The 18,433-nt window shown below is 40.0% G+C and overlaps 1 protein-coding gene across 1 annotated transcript in view; it reads right to left on the reverse strand.

Moving 5' to 3' along the window:
• CFAP58 (cilia and flagella associated protein 58) overlaps window positions 1-18,433 on the reverse strand; it is an 88,156-nt gene that overhangs the window by 14,738 nt on the left and 54,985 nt on the right. The window lies entirely within an intron of this gene.

Raw genomic sequence — 18,433 nt, forward strand, 5'->3', positions numbered from 1 at the left:
AGCACTAATATTCCAAAAACCCAAGAAAGCTAACAACATAATTAGAACAGAGAAGCACAGATTTAACAACCACCATACAAATACATAATTATATGGATAACTCATAGGCACAACACAGAACTTTTATCAAGAGCATATGCGAAAATACAAACATGCTGGCCTATAATGCTGATTCAAGCAAAATAGTAAAGTTTTGCGTCTTTTCACTGTTAATTTGAGCTGAATTTTGAGTCTCTTTCACTATCGTTTTGCATCTAACCAAGTACGGCACATGCATCTCAAACCATATGGTTCTACTTTTGCAGGTGTTCATGCTTATTGAGGTGGCTAGTGCAGAACTCAAGGTTTGAGTTCACTGACTGCAGTTGCTCTTTCGCATACACTGCTGAATATAAATTCAAATTCAATCCTTTGTTGTAATTTTTAAATTGATTTTATTATCTTTGAGGGCTTTTCAGATAATCAAGCTGTGTGAAAATTCTATAAAATAAGTAATAATCCTAGCCACTGACATTTTTTTCATGTTCATCTTGCAACATGCTTAAGATTTGCATTACCAAATCCACTACTAATATACCAGTATTCTATACTTAGTTACAATCACCTGCTCAAAATTAATATTCTGTTGCAACAACATGTTTGAAATAGGAAATGATGTACTAACAAAACTGATTTAGTCTTCCCTAATTTTTATGATCTTGATCCTGCCCTTTCTTCAAGGAATCTAGGCAATGATTTGAGAGAGAGGTTAATACAGTGATTATTACAAACTACAGAAAGTAATATGTTAGTGCTGTAAAACCTGCCCTCACTATATAATTTTTGACAAATGCTGAAGACACACTTTACCCTGGCCATTAACACTATGCTTTTGGCACCCACACTATTTGTGATTGCAATTTGTTTTAAACTCTTTGTGCTGTATTTTAAATTGTTGTGACCCACCAGAGTGAAAGCCTGGTAGTAAGATGATGATGGTGGTGGTGGTGGTGATGGTGATATTATAGTATAGAGCAGGCATCCCCAAACTGCGGCCCTCCAGATGTTTTGGCCTACAACTCCCATGATCCCTAGCTAACAGGACCAGTCGCCGGGGAAGATGGGAATTGTAGTCCAAAACATCTGGAGGGCCGAAGTTTGGGGATGTCTGGTGTAGAGAATACTTGTATGGGTAGGAATCCATACACCTGCAAAACCTTTGAGTTTTGGCCACTGTTGTATCCCAGTTTACTTAGACATTTTTTACAACAATCAAAAAGAGTGCCAGCAATTATTTCACCAAAAGTCACCAAATCTGGTCTCTCTTCCATCCTACACAAAGTTCTTTTAGTTTCGGGCTTCCTGTTTCCGGTGTGCCAGGAATGGAGTTTTTCCCAACACCATGGGAGAGAGACAGACAGAGATAATCAGATAATGATGCAGGAATTTCATTATCTGCATTCCTCTTCGGTTGGAAGAGGAACCAGGCTCTCATCTGCCGTTTGCCTGGCGGTCTACTGGGTGCATGGAGCTCTCTGGCTGCTGTGAGCCCCCCCCCCATCCTGTCCCTGGAAGCACAGGTTATCCTGTTCATTGGACGTTAATTGGAGTAAACTACAGGTGCATGCCAACCTAGCAGTTCAAAAGCACGTCAAAGTGCAAGTAGTTAAAATAGGTACCACTCCGGCAGGAAGGTAAACGGTGTTTCCGTGTGCTGCTCTGGTTCGCCAGAAGCGGCTTAGTCATGCTGGCCACATTACCTGGAAGCTGTATGCCGACTCCCTCAGCCAATAAAGCGAGATGAGCACCACAACCCCAGAGTCGGTCACGACTGGACCTAATGGTCAGGGGTCCCTTTACCTTTACAGGTGCATGCCAATGAGAATGAGATAAGAAACTGCAAATGCAACCCAGCTACAAGGATGTGAAAGGTTTGGATTGAGAGCAGATCTCATTCAATGAAAGAGATGGTGAGCGGAAGGGAGCCAACGGCTTGCTTACTTAAGGTTTTTCTCTACATTTATGATACGGCAACCCCCACCACAGATTGCAAGATTTATTTTAAAAATCTGCACAAGTGAAGATGGAATAAATTTGAATAGAATATGGAATTTAACAAAATTGGAACTGCGTATGTGAGAGAAAGGAACTGGGGGGGGGGGGGAGAAACGCTATGCTTTGAAAATATAGAGCAACATCCACCCTAATCTCCATTATCCACAACGGAATGTGTTTGAGATAAGGATAAATGGTCATAAATCAGTGGCAGGGAGAAAATGAGCCCACCAGTTGCGAGAATATAATTTTTTGGATTAACTGTCTGAAGTTTGGATTCAGACGATTCTTGCTAGGCTGGAAAAATGGTGAAGATGGCTTGTTTTCTGGAAGCCGAATCACGGGATGAAGCGATGCAGTGACTTTTGGAAACTGTGAGATAACAGCTTCTCCCGAGACATCACGGGAACCATCAACAGTTGCAGGAATAACAGATACACCACCATATATGGATGGGAAAACATCATGGGGAAAATTGTCACATGCAGGAAAGAATAAGGATTACAGCTAAAGTTCCTCACTTGAAATTACCTATTATGCCAACACTAATTGAAATCACAAGATTGTAGCTGTTATATAAGGGATTATTATATCTGAATAGATTGGAATGGAAATTATTAACATTTTGGAATGCAGAAAAAATGTAAAAGAATGAACTCATCAACTAGCACGCGAGGTTTAATTAATTTGTATAATTTGACATACAAATAATTGGCGTTAATAATTGTATTAATTGGATAAAATTGGTATTGTTATAATGAGGCTGTTATTGGAACGATATCGTAAAATCAATAAAAATATTTTTTAAAAAAACAAACAAACACCAGTTCTTCTAGTTTCTCCTTGAAATGATAGATGCCATAGCTCAATGCTTTGTTCAACACTTTGCTGGAAGAAAGTCTTTCATCTTTGTCACTGATCTTTTCATTCACATTTTGCATGGATTCTTTCTGCTTTAAATCCAGTCTCATTTTGCAATATTGGACAATGTCCTTACAATGTTCAAACAAAGTAGCTGCATCTTTCATGATTTGCTTTGTGGCTGGTTAATCGGAAACTGAAAAGCAACATGACAGAGCAGAAAATACAATTGCTGAATGATGTCAAATATGCTTAAGGCCTTTTTAAAATTGCTTTGAATTTTTCTTTTTGTTTGTGTATACAGGAGAAACATTTTATTGCTGTTCACAAAACTATGCATATTTTTGTATCACTAACTGTCATAGGCTCCAGAGAGGTGCACTTCAAACCCCAACCCAAGAAAAACAAAGAAACTCTAGGAGTAAGTTGCAATTTACTATTTCTTTATCCCAGTTGGAATCTGTATTGGGTTTTAAATAGTTTTCATATGTGTAACTTTCAGCTGTTTTTATATAAATGTGTGTGTGTGTGCGTGTAGGTTTTGTGAAGTTGCTGCTAGATGCTTCATAGGAGGTGATTAATAAATGAAATAAGTGATATGTTGTGAACCACCCTGTTATCTCTGGATGAAGGCAAAAATCTCAGGATGATATGTGCAAGAATCAGGAGTAAATATAGCTCTGCTCAGACCTCACTCGGAGTACTATGTTGAATTTGCAGCATAACAGTTCAAGGAGGATGTTGATGAACTAGAAAAGATTCAAAAGACAGCAGATTATAAACAGTCTAAAACGCAAGCCATAGAATTATGGGGAATGTTGTGCTTTGATTGGAGTGGGGAAAGGGGGTTAAGTTGACTTCTGTGGTATTTAAAATGTTGTTAATGAAGATGAACAGTTGCTCAGCATTTTCTACAAGGATAGAGCATAAAGCAATGGATTTGGAGTACCACAATACATTGGAGTGGGTACAGACAATAGCAGCTTAGGAACAGTCAAGGGAAACTGTGAAAATTTCTTCTCCTGTAATTTTTATTAAGAGATTGGGCATATGTTATTCTCTAGAGGGCATATGTGATCCCCTCCAATTCTAAGATTCTGCAATTTAAAGAATGTAGCTAAAACCAAGTGGAAAGGGTTTATTGGCTCTTGAAAAGGTTATTATGAAGAAGACTAATTCTGCATTCGGACAGAAGCACAGATTTTTCAAATGAAGCTCTGACGTGTCTTTGAAAGCCAGTAGAGGGCCAAACAGATGCAACTAGCAAGAGCTGATATATGTTATTCAATAAAATCAAAAGGTCTTGGGAAATTAAATAGCAAAGGCATGGCATGGCTTAGAAATGGCTTAGGTGCTAGAAAACAAAGAAACAGAATGGTCTCAGTGGCTTCAGAATGCCTCTTCACATGGCTTCCTTCCAGTTACAATTTCTTCATGGAGCAGGAAAAAACCAAAAACGGTCCCCAGATTTTATCTGCAAAACCCAAAAGTGTTCGTTTATGACAGATGGGTTATCATCGGCATGCAATTGCTATATTGGATCAGACCAGTGGTCTGTCAAACCCAGAGTTTGTTTCTTTGAACAGTGGCCAATGCCAGATTATGCTGTGAAAGAGCACAGCAATGGAGTATTTTTTTTAAAATCTAGTATTTATTCATTTAGTCCTTTGGAAGCTGAACTGAAAAATGGAGAATAATCACTTTTCCTTCCACCATAAAAAGCATTTCCCCTTTTTTTCTAGGGCAAAGTAATTAGTTGTTGCTGTTGTTTTTAAGGGGATACCCCAGACACAAACTGAGAAGTCTACACCACTGAACCTTGTACTTCGATGGTGACTGCACTCCATTGGGAGCCTCTTCAAAGCCCCAACTGGCTGCTGCTTTTGCATACTTTCCCCCCTTCAAATACACCTTATTCTTCCTAGCAAGAGTGACCTAATCACAAATCCTGTCTGATTTCGATACATGACTACATTACTAATGGTAAACAAAGTCCTAAAAGGCATTACGCCCTTCTGAATTAGCTATCATTGTATTATAGAGAAAGCTGGTTTTTAAATCATGTGAATGATGCTGAAGTGACAGTCAATTGGGACTTCCAATACAAGCCAACAGGTCTGAAAAATATAAGCTTGAGGGTGGTCTTTTGGGAAACTTTGTGGGTCTCCCCAAAGTTTTGTGTGTGTGCGCGCGCGCACGCACGTGCACTGAAAATGGTTGCTAGATAGGATTTCAACCGAATGAATACTTAAACATTGATGTTATTCTTTTAAGAAATCAGTAGCAATATCTTGCCCTTCTATCAAGCTTTAAGGGGCGATATCCATTGTTATTCTTACTCAAAAATAACCATGGAAGTCAATGGAGTTAAAGAACCCATGTCTGTTAATTTCAGTGGGTCTACTCCAAATATGACTTAGTCACTAACCTAGAATCCCAGAATCTGTCTTAATACAGGTTTGGCACTTCATCAGAGGATTTCTGTACTATTGCAATTGTCTGTTAGAAATGAAGCCCTAAACTACTAGTTTCTGGATTACCTTAAAAAAGTAAGTACAGCACAGTAAACAGACAAATATGTTGGGAATCTGTCAGTACCATAAATGACTCAGAAATACAAGAGAAAAGAATGGTAATGTTAAAAGGGACATCCTTGACCTATTTTTTATTGTTTTACTTGATGTATTTAACTGGTAATGAGTTTCAGACTCGCATTTCCGTAGAAAGCTTTGCATCATGATACTTCAACCAGAAAGAAAGAAAAGTATTTTAAGTGGAGATGTAGAAGAAAAAAGATTGAACCCACATGGATATTTTGCTTCACATTTAAGCTGCCTTTGCTGATCATCCTCTTTGCCTGCTTTTCTTGCTACTATGTAGCACTATAAGTCTTCCTGCCAGACTCCTGGGTGTGAATAAAAAGAATTGTAGGGGAAAAAATCTATCTACTGTACACATACTTCTAGTTAATCACTTAATTGCATGGAGTGTGGCCAATATTTTCAAAAGCAAATCATGATCTTGAAGCCTGGAGCCAGAGAGACTGCACTTGTGATGAATAAAACTTACCTATTTTTTTACTTTTTGGTATCCATGAACAAAGACACCAAAATAAAATGAAAAAATATCAATATCATTTACAAGATACACTTTCACAATACAACCTTCATAATTATTACAGCGACTACTGTTTTGAAATTATCCCACAACAAAAACCACTAGTATACTCGTAGGTGAAATTTCATTATGCAATTCAAAATGGGATCAATTCAAACTGTTTTTCACGCTTTTGGCTTTCCCATTACTTGTGACTATAGAAGATGGCGGCTGTTTTCACAATCAAGCATGTCCCAGCCTTGAATGTTGTACATGTTTGTATTTTGTAAGAGGGCCCTGCTAATATGGATAAATAAGGAGCTGTTGATAGACCGCTGTTATTATTTGCAATTGGTTTCCAATTTATTTCTCTCGTAACCCTGAATAAGGGCCAACCAAGTCCTCTGAACATTGTGCAATGGAGTGGATAATAACCCCATTTAGAGACAATGCATACATTTCTATTAGAAAGAGAAATCTATCCTATGCAGCTGAAACTGGTTTCCTCTCCAATGTGTATTACTGCCATGATATAGCAGCACCAGAACCACCTGTCTTGCATTACACCCATTATCATTCTCACTAAACAGTGTCTATTTCTTTTAAGTCTTGTCATTTAATTTGTCACTGAGTTAAGATCACCAAATGTCAGGGAAACATCAAAAGGGAGCCCATTATGCTTAATTCTTTCTTCTTCAAAGAAGAAGCAAAATGTATGTTAACAGTGGTCATTTGCCTACATTCTGCTACTGTATTCCAGTAAGCCAGAAGTTGCACAGAACAAGGCGGACAGGAATCCTGAATCCCATTTGACAGAGTTTATCTTTCCAATTTACTTAAAAGCAAATGCAACCAAAATTATAGATACTAAAGAAGTTTGGTGTCTCTCTGTGTGCAGGCTGAAAGGCAAATCTCCTCCTCTTAAAAAAAGAAGCACCAAATTAAGTGAGTCCCATACCCATTCTAGCTTGGATATAGCTTGAAGAGGGGTTTGCCTCCAATCCCCAACGCTCACCCTCCCTGCTTCAAAGGCAAACCACCCCATTTTTTTTAACAAAAGTGGCAAAAAAGGCTCATTAACTCCATCCTATATTTGAAACAATACCCCAGAGCATGGGTAGGCAAACTAAGGCCTGGGGGCCGAATCCGGCCCAATCGCCTTCTAAATCCGGCCTGCGGACGGTCCAGGAATCAGCATGTTTTTACTTGACTAGAATGTGTCCTTTTATTTAAAATGCATCTATGGGTTATTTGTGGGGCATAGGAATTCGCTCATTTTTTTTCAAAATATAGCCCAGCCCCCCACAAGGTCTGAGGGATGGTGGACCGGCCCCCTGCTGAAAAAAATTGTTGACCCCTGCCCCAGAGCATGCTGGAGGCTTTGAACATTTGACATGTCTGCACAGCGAACATGGAGACCTCTTCCCCCATAAATATACTCTTGTGTTCCCTTCTGGCTTCAGAATGCCCATAGCTTGGACATTCATTCACAAGGTTCTACAGCAGGCATCCCCAAACTGCAGCCCTCCAGATGTTTTGGCCTACAACTCCCATGATCCCTAGCTAACAGGACCAGTGGTCAGGGAAGATGGGAATTGTAGTCCAAAACATATGGAGGGCCGCAGTTTGGGGATGCCTGTTCTACAGTATTAAATATTTTCATTATTTGGATGTTTTATGCCACTTTGCTTCTCTAAAGGCTGACTTATTGCTGCTCAACATTTATGAGAAAAAAATAACATAGGTTGTTCCAAATTAAAATGCCAGTTATCCCTGAATGAAAGTTCCTATTTAGATTTAAGTAAACATAACATGCCCTCTGATCATAAGATGGTCTGTCCCAAGCCAAATGCAGCTCATGTTTAAAATTAGTTGTTTACTAAAGTAAAACAAAGCCTATTAATTAGAGAATCATTGCAGAGCAATGTACACCCTATAAACATTAAATTAAAACAGAGTAACAGTGTTCTCATTAGGGGGCTTAAAATAAAATACAAAAAATGTAATAGCCAAGTACGCAGATTCCTTTATATGTTGATGTCTGCCCTATTCCTTTGAAAAAGGATAGGCTGTATGCACAATTGAATAAATTAATGATGAACTATGAGAAGGGGGACATAACAAAGTGGATCACCATAAAATACCAGGAGAAATGCAGACTGCTGTTAACAATCAGGACAGAGCAAAGATAAATGAAACAGTACATAGAGAAGGGCCACAGTAGAGACCCTATATCCTTGATAGACTCCTACCCCATTCCCATAGTAAATAATGCTTATGAGAACTGCACATCAAGGAGGGGACTCAGACTGAGGGTTTGAGGCTTTTCAGCATTTCTGCCAGTGTATATTATTTGTATAAATAAACCTTAGGATTATTTTTAGCAAATCCTGCCAGCCTGTAAGATTTGTTTTTCCAGTAATGCTCAAAGAAGCCCATGGATCTGCCTCCAGGCTAAACCATGACAACATATTTCTGAACCTGTCACTCCATTAATTTTAATATTTTGTGTTTCCTTCTTCTGAATGTGAACTAGCTGCCGTCTTAATCAGATTTTGGTCCTACTAGTGCCTTGCATGAAACAAATTCAGGATACAGAATTTCAGCTACCAAGTTGCACACTTTGGTTGATGGAGGTTAATGTAACCCAGGTCATTGATCTCTGCTGTACAACGCAGGCCTGAACAACTTGTGACCCACAAATAGTGTCAGTTCTTGGAATAAATAAAAGAATTATAATATTGGGTAGGATCCAGAGTAGAACCTTTCAGCAAAGAAACAGAACTTCCAGGAAAAAACTCTGTACTGCAGCATATGTTTACCTGTCCACTACCACCTAGCAACACAGGCAAGCACTAAAAGCTCTCACCGCAATCCAGACTACAATTCCATGGCAAGCAGAAAAGGAGAGAGAGAAAAGACTAGAAGTCTTACACTAAATATATCATTCATTTGCAGTGGAACACTACATTTGCTGCTTGCTCACTTTGATCACTCTTCCCAAGCCAAGTTGATTATCAAAGGCCACTATCTCAAGCCTTATGAACTGCATGCTCTTGTAGTCCTCTTCTTACAGATAACAGAATACTGCCCAGGGAAACACCAATGCAGCAGCTAACAATTCTGAATACACAAGGGTGTTCACTTTTGTGGGTTTTTTTCCTGAGTCAGGCCGTTGCACTAGTCTAGAAAATGGCACAAGTGCTAACTCTGTCATTAGGAAGCCCAGTCTGTCATTTTAACTAGAGATGATCAACAGTCTCACTCCTAATGAAGATTTATTCACCGTCCAAGTAGTCACATTACAATTCTAGTCCTCCAATGCTGCTGTCTTGGTTACATATTTCAGAAATAACTAGATCCTTGTTAAACACCAAGAACCTCTCACTACATTTTGCAAATCCCTGCTATATATTTCTTCTGCTTTTCATGCAGAAATGTGCACTACATATCTTTGTAAAATGTATTTTTTGTTTTACTTGTTCTTGGACAACTGCAGGTCACTGCAAACAAAAGTAATCTTTTATACTGTCTTTTATCTATATGGTGGAACATTCAATAAAGCATTTGTCTATATAAATATCAGCTATTAACAAATGCACACTGCACAAACATTATTGTGGGTGCTATCAAGCATATTAGATGTTAATTATCCCCTATCAGTCCAACATCAGTCTCCCCATAATTCTCATCATCATTTCAGATCACATTAGAACCCAAAACTGCTTCTCACGTTTTTCTTTAGCAACTACCATCCTAAACTAATATTTCAGCACGCTCTGCTTGGTGGTAGATACAACTTCTAGAGTAATTCTGAATTTATAGCAAATAGAAAGAGCCAGAACTGCTGCTATTCATCGGAGACTGAGACTAATGTCATAATCAAGGTTCCAGAGTTAAGAGCAGAATTTTAACAGAAAGTTTAAAATATTTTAAAAGCTGTGCTGCTTATTGTTCTAAAAAGGGTCCTAAAACTTTTAATCTTACAAAGACTTTAATTGCAATTAGTGGAAGAATTACAGTGAGGTTTGACATTGCATTGATGAGGAAAACAAAAGTCAGTTACTCTGCTTTGAGGGTTTCATGTTTATTGGCATTATAACCAAAATGTCAACTACACTACACTGAACTCCAGAACTATTTGTTTATGATGTCACGAAGAAGTGAAAATTCCAAGTGGGCTAAGAACCCTTCTGGAAGATGTTACATAGGAAGCTGATACTAGTTCAAATGCAACAATGTATAGCCCTGTTCAGTTTACTTCTATGAGCACAGTGAGGTTGTTTTCTTCTTTTTTAAGTTTTCGCATAATAAGAACATTTTCAGCTCAGGATGCCTATGATGAAATGTTTTATGAGGCATATGAAAAATTAGCATACAGTAACCTTCACTTTTTTCTTTTCTTTTACAACAATGGGGAAAAGTTGCCTTAAGCTTTCCAAGATAGCTGCAATATGGATGTTCTCAATAAACTCTTCCTAAAAGGTCTTTCACTTGTGATAAATTTCAGCAAACACTTCTGAAAGCTGCAATGTTTCAGTTCATATAAATCAGGAATTCCATGAGCTTCACTCATTGTTATGTGTGTGCCATATTTGGCTTCCTTTTTAAAAGCTATCCCAATTTCCTTGATCAGCATTGAAAAATCATATTCTGCAGAAGAGCAAAGACTCTTTGAGCAAAGAGACTGAACCTTCGACCTTTATGTTTCTTATTTTGCTTCCTATCTAGAAGCCTTCCTTTATGCCTACACCTTGGACTTATTTGGTCAGCTGCAGCCTCTTCCTGTTCCGAAAAGCTGTCTCTTATTGTGTTCTTACTCACTGGGGGAACCAGAGTAGCCACAAGCCCAAGCCTAAAACTATATTGAATTGGCTCCAGGTCCTATGGATATACTCTTAGAGGACATGTTATTATGGAAAGAAGAATATGGCTGCGCCTGTTTGGGCTTCCAGCCTGCTCTCCATTCCTCCCTTATCAGCCAGTCATCCAAGGTCAGCAGGAGTCGACACTGGCAGCTGTGGGCTCTCCTGTGCCGGCTTGAAAACCCAGCCTCCCTGTTCCTGACTGCATTCTGCAGCCCTTGGAGCTGGTGTGTTCGTGACATGCAAGCATCATCCTTTGCTAGGTTTTCTGTTTTAACAGTTGAGAAATTAGCCCTTAGTTACCCCATGCTGAATTGATGTCATAGCATGTATATTTGAGAAGTTAATCCAAGCAGTGAGACCTAACCTTGATAAGCAACTTGAAGGAAACATTTTCTAGCAGCTGGATTCATGAACTTCATTGCTGCTTTCTAGTGAGGGGCATATATGCAACAAATTCTAGTTTGGCAATATGATAAACTCCTTTGAAAAGAAGCCATTTATTCACTCAAAGCAATTTCAAGTTGAAAGACAGTCAGATCCTAGAGCCATATTCTTCTTTCCATAATAACATGTCCTCTAAGAGTATATCCATAGGACCTGGAGCCAATTCAATATAGTTTTAGGCTTGGGCTTGTGGCTACTCTGGTTCCCCCAGTGAGTGTTGTTGTTGTTGTTGTTTAGTCGTTTAGTCGTGTCCGACTCTTCGTGACCCCATGGACCATAGCACGCCAGGCACTCCTGTCTTGCACTGCCTCCCGCAGTTTGGTCAAACTCATGTTCGTAGCTTCGAGAACACTGTCCCACCATCTTGTCCTCTGTCGTCCCCTTCTCCTAGTGCCCTCAGTCTTTCCCAACATCAGGGTCTTTTCCAAGGATTCTTCTCTTCTCATGAGGTGGCCAAAGTATTGGAGCCTCAGCTTCACGATCTGTCCTTCCAGGGAGCACTCAGGGCTGATTTCCTTAAGAATGGATAGGTTTGATCTTCTTGCAGTCCATGGGACTCTCAAGAGTCTCCTCCAGCACCATAATTCAAAAGCATCAATTCTTCGGCGATCAGCCTTCTTTATGGTCCAGCTCTCACTTCCATACATCACTACTGGGAAAACCATAGCTTTAACTATACGGACCTTTGTCGGCAAGGTGATGTCTCTGCTTTTTAAGATGCTGTCTAGGTTTGTCATTGCTTTTCTCCCAAGAAGCAGGCGTCTTTTAATTTCGTGACTGCTGTCACCATCTGCAGTGATCAATTCCGGCTAGGGATTCATCTAGTCCAGCCTTTCGCATGATGAATTCTGCATATAAGTTAAATAAGCAGGGAGACAATATACAACCTTGTCGTACTCCTTTCCCAATTTTGAACCAATCAGTTGTTCCATATCCAGTTCTAACTGTAGCTTCTTGTCCCACATAGAGATTTCTCAGGAGACAGATGAGGTGATCAGGCACTCCCATTTCTTTAAGAACTTGCCATAGTTTGCTGTGGTCGACACAGTCAAAGGCTTTTGCATAGTCAATGAAGCAGAAGTAGACGTTTTTCTGGAACTCTCTAGCTTTCTCCATAATCCAGCGCATGTTTGCTATTTGGTCTCTGGTTCCTCTGCCCTTTCGAAATCCAGCTTGCACTTCTGGGAGTTCTCGGTCCACATACTGCCTAAGCCTGCCTTGTAGAATTTTAAGCATAACCTTGCTAGCGTGTGAAATGAGCGCAATTGTGCGGTAGTTGCAGCATTCTTTGGCACTGCCCTTCTTTGGAATTGGGATGTAGACTGATCTTCTCCAATCCTCTGGCCATTGCTGAGTTTTCCAAACTTGCTGGCATATTGGGTGTAGCACCTTAACAGCATCATCTTTTAAAATTTTAAACAGTTCAGCTGGAATATCATCACTTCCACTGGCCTTGTTATTAGCAGTGCTTTCTAAGGCCCATTTGACTTCACTCTCCAAGATGTCTGGCTCAAGGTCAGCAACCACACTACCTGGGGTGTACGAGACCTCCATATCTTTCTGATATAATTCCTCTGTGTATTCCTGCCACCTCTTCTTGATGTCTTCTGCTTCTGTTAGGTCCTTACCACTTTTGTCCTTTATTATGGTAATCTTTGTACGAAATGTTCCTTTCATATTTCCAATTTTCTTGAACAGATCTCTGGTTTTCCCTATTCCATTGTTTTCCCCCAGTGAGTAAGAACACAATAAGAGTGCTGCTGGATCAGATCAAAGGCCATCTAGTGTCACTTTCTGTTCTTATCGTAGCGTACCTGATATCTCTGGAAATACTGAAAGCACTCTTTCACTCATGAGTCCCAGCAACTAATATTCAGGGACATTAAGCCTGTTACTGGAGGCAATATAGCCACTATGTTTAGTAGTCATTATTGACCTATGATAGGAGATAGACAGTTTTATCCTTTTGATTTTCCAGACATTTCAAAAGTCTTTTTACCATCAATTATGATAAGTTAAGCTGGAAATAGGAGCACTACCCTGCAGTGGGTCTACTCTTACCATCTTATCTGTGCTAGATAGACAGGGATATTTGTGCAAGCTCCTTCAACTTTACAGATTTTGAAAGTTTAAGATTGCTCTCTAGGAAGGAACTTCATTTAGTTAGAATCATTGATAAAGGATATCATATTTTCATAGGCAAGCGGCTCCATACAGTTGTAGGGATGCACAATAACAAGGGTTTAAGGAACTCCTAGTTAAATAACCTGCAGCCAAGCAAGGGGAGATTGGAGTGGTTTCTCTGCATCAGATGGAATGCATTGTAGTCTGTATTCTGCTACATCCCTGACATGCCTCTCTGTCTCTCCGAGTGCCTTTAAGTAGTAAGTTTGTCCCCTACAGTATGGAGCAGATTGCACCAAAATGACTAACATTTTCAAAACAACTTAATGAGAGAAGAAGATACCTTACAGCCTCTTAGAAGATGTTCACCCTCACCTTGTCCTCCAATGACATGAGTTGAACGTACTATCACTATACTCAGCATGTTTTCTAAGAAACGAAGTAACACAGCAGTTCTTTTCTGCATTTTTGTTGGCTTGCCATCTTCTTTTGTTATGGGAAGTAGGAGTTTTCCATTTACTAGGACAACAAATCAATACCTCCAATGCTCTTTTGAGGATACCAAAGCTATGTCCCACACACACACACACACACAGCCAAGGAAGGCAAATGGCTGATACTGTAGTTAATTCTTTAACGACAAAAGCAACACTTACAGCACTTCCTAAGGTGCACCAGATGCACACGCTTCTTGCATCTAGCTGGCATTAACTTTTCCAGGTTCACATCTGGCGGAGCAGTTGAAGCAACAGTAAGACCATGCCCTCCCCCAGGCTTATGATTCCTCGTCTGATGGTGTGCATGTCTGTAACCTGAGACTGACTTCTCCTGCACAGAGGTTGTCCCTGCACTTCCCTCTTCAAGACCCTCCTGGTTCTAGGAGACAGCGGGACAGGGGATGATGGGGATTTGACCAGTTCACCCCTCACATGAAGAGCCTCTTTCTCTGCTTCTGACACATCCTGCCTCCATCTCCACCACTGACTGACCCTTTCCCTTCCCTCTGTCCTGGCTGCTGCCTCATGGGTGGCATCAAAACCCCAAAATCACTGCCCCCCTCTCTTGGGTCAGCCTCCAGACCCCCTATCTCCGTCACACACTCACCAGAGCCCTGTAAGTCCCTGACAGGCTGTAACCTGTACAGAACTAAATGGGGGTAAAATCTACTGAACACTGTGGGATTTTCTTCCAAGTCCATGGACAGGGATAGCCTGACGACTGCAGTCCATGTGTTGGTAACCTTGAGGCTGGATAACTGCAATGCACTCTATGTGGCAGCCATTAAGTCGTGAGCCACCCCAGAGCTAACTGCTTTGATGATGAAGTCCCCCAACACCAGCAGTCTGGAAGTCCTCAACACCACCTCCGAGATCAGCTCAGGCAGCAAGACTGCTGGGCAGCAAAGTGGGAGGTAACCAGCGGAATCCCTAATCTGTCCCAATTATGCAACACCAGGAACAAACACTCTGGTCCCCCACTGAACTGGACAGAGAGCCTGGCAAAAGATATATATATATTTAAATTTATTTATGTATTTTAGACTGTTTTATTCTCATTTTTAAGATGCATGCAAAATGGAGCACACCCATTAAAATGCATAGAACAAAAGCTTCCCTTGGCACCCATCTATCAAGAATAGGTAGGAAGAAATTATATAAATCCCATGTGATGCAATGGGTGCAATTTTATGACCCAGTACAATTGCCTTTTAGCTCCAATGAATCTTTTAAATTCCCTTAAAACATAAAGATTAAATATTCATGGAGCTTTCCTAACAATAAACTCAAACTAATTTCTCTTCCGGCTGCAACTTTGTCTTCTTTGTAACTGGCACCTTTAGTCTGAAAATATCTCATACTAAGATCCCATCAAAACAGCTAAAAATGGTGAGGATTCCCCAGAGTTGTAATTTTGATCCAATTTTGTCTAATTCTTCTGTCAAATTTGCATCTTTCTGTTGTCCAAAAGAACATTCATCACACAAAAAATCCCTCTTCTCTCTTTGTGCTCTTAAAGAAAAGGTACAAAGATTCGGTAAGACTTGAAGTGAGGAAGTTTTTTATCACAAATTCTTCATTTGGATGCTAAGTGATCTGCTTTATTTTCTCCATCTCTTGATGCAAGATTAACATAACTGGTTTTTATTGGAAAACAATTTTCCTTTTGTTAAATTCAGCTGATTACCTCTAATAGAAGAAGTTAAACTGATCATTACCATTCCTTTTTTTTAAAAAAAAGCACAGATTTAAAAGTGTTGCCTCCTCCTGAAGGTTTTGTTCTCTGGGGAGGAAGGAAAAGCTAGTGCCAACATCAGCATGCTTCTCAACTTAAAAACAATGATGATTCTCTCCTCCCCCACCCTCCCTATTTCACACACCATTTCAATATGAATTGGAATTTGAAATACTAAGGTGGCAATGTGAACACACCCTTTAGTCTCTTCTGCACAATATCATGTTTGTGTCCCATCTCTTGCTCTATGTGGTATAGCTCACCTGTCCACCTCCTGCCCAAAACTATTATAATCAAGGGGCTACCAACATTGCAGGGGGGGGCAACTGGAAAAGGGGTGAGGGGGGGCCAAGTTCAAGCTACAGCTCCCAGCCCAGTTAGAACTGACTCTCTATCCCAGATTGCGTCCCAAGGAGGCTGCCCAATCCTCAAATGGGGTTTTGCAAAGGTTTTAGAAAACTTCAACAAAGGATCAGAGAAGCATGTCAAACAATTTGAGATCCCTGAATGATTTAGGGAATAACAAATGCCAAGATTTAAAAACAAGAATGTGAAGTGTAACAGGCCTGTATCAGTGAAGCTAAACAGGACTTATTCTCTCTGTGCACCCACTGCCAAATTGGTTCTGAGGGTACCCTAGGCATCTGAAAAGATTTAGGGCAGGGAGAAAAGAGGACATCCCGATGTACAGACAAAAGTCCTTGAAACCAACAGCACTTCACTGGATACAACCCATCAAACTGAAACAATACAGCACATGCTCCATAACCATTTTTTAGGTTCAGGCTAAATCAGATATCAAGGTGAAGTACCAACTTCAGGCTGAAAACACTGCTCAGAAATATATTTACATTCTTGAATAGAAATCACATCATAAATATTTGTTTGATTAAGGGTACGAGAGTCCTCTTAAACCAAAACAGTTTAAGGGTTCAGGACTCCAAAAATTCACTATGTGGATTTTAGAATCAGACTTTGGGAGTGGGATGCTACCAGACCTATGCGAAATCTCTAATATGTTGAGGATTTCACAATGTATTCTGGAATACGGAGAGTTCTTTTTGCACTGTCTCTCAGCTAAAACCATTCTTTTTCCTGCATATATCTTCTTTATGATCATGACAAGTCTTTAGAGAAGATGACTGACAACCAGCAGGTAATATGATGTCATTGCACTGTTATCTGGTTTGAATGTGCAGATAAGTAAACCAAACTGTTAGTCAGTTAGACAGAAAATCAAATTTAGAATGGGAGTTGGCTTTAAAGGGAGATGGCTAGATTTTTAAACAAATAAATACATGCATAATTCACTATTTCCTAAAGCTATGCTAGCTATATCTACAAAGTAATTACTATTACTTTGTTCATTTACTATTTGTTATTTGCTCTCTTATACAGTAATAGTACATACTTCTTCATTAGAGATTTGTATGCAGTGGCTGGCCACACAGCATGGATCCTGCAGTAGTAGGTTTCCTGCATTGTCGATAGATTAGACTAGACTTTTGAGGTTCCTGACATGATTCTATGAAATATAAGAATTGTACCTGAGCAGATCATGAAGCAGAACATTCTAGAAAAGTCTGCCGCTCCCAAAGTTCAAAGTAAGGAAGATTCCACTTAGTTGCATAACCAGTAAAGTTGCACAATTTGATTCAAAACTATCCTAGACTGCAAACCTGTAAAAAATCTGCATTAACAAAACATTACATGGAAAAAACCATGTGTTCACCTAGAGGCATCCTTCTGACATTTCTAGTGCAGTGATTCATGTGTCTGAACAGAGAATCCACTTTTGAACAGCACATTCCACAGTATCATTCAAGGAAGCATTGAAGTTTCCCAACTTGTTCAAGCCCTTATTATTATTATTATTAGCATTAGCATTAGCATTAGTATATACTGATTTATATACTAGGGGATGGGTAGTACATCTGGTGGAGGACACTTTGTGCTCCTCCTGGGGTAGTTGGTCCACCTTTGGTCCCCACCTTGCAGTCAGTTCTCACCTGTAGTTCCTAGAAGCTGTCACACAGCATGTGACAGTAGCCACATCCCGGGAACGGCTTCAACTGGCTAGCTATACCAGGTGAGGACAGCTGATGGGCCTCAAACCCCTGGTGAGTTAGGGACTTTCCCTGCATGCAAAGACAGGCAATGGCGAATTGAGTGGACGAGACCAATAGTAGGTCCAACGGTCAAGAAGGTGGTTTCTGCACATGCTGTATGGGGCTCGTCAACCTGAGAAGGTAGTCCATTTAAGAAGGAAAACTAATCCTCTGCTACCTTGCAGGATATCTTTAGGAGAAGAAAAGGCTAAGGAGTAAAACCTACACAAATATGGAGTCCCTAAAATGGTTATATATGCCTTCTTCTGGCAACTCTTCTGTTTAGGGAGGCTTTTAATGTTTAATAGATTATTTTATTTCATTTTCTGTTGGAAGCCGCCCAGAGTGGCTAGGGAAACCCAGCCAGATGGGCGGGGTATAAATAATAATAATTTATTATTATTATTATTATTATTATTATTATTATTATTACTCTTGCAGCCAAGCTGGTGCCAAACATATTGCTCTGCTTTCTTTCAACCACAGCAGCAAGGCCAAGAAGGGGATCATGTCGTCTGGGCAGCCCAGAACCTCCATGCACACTGCCCAGGCTTGAACCCTAAGGAGGTCATTTTGGTGCTGCTAACACAGGAGTCTGACTTTCCTCCCAGGGGGACACTCCACTGTCTCTCAAGACAGATGGATGCCAATAATATACCCCACCTT

The sequence above is a fragment of the Zootoca vivipara genome, chromosome 5 (genome assembly GCF_965207765.1).
Source record: "Zootoca vivipara chromosome 5, rZooViv2.hap1.1, whole genome shotgun sequence".
Classification (NCBI taxonomy): Eukaryota; Metazoa; Chordata; class Lepidosauria; order Squamata; family Lacertidae; genus Zootoca; species Zootoca vivipara.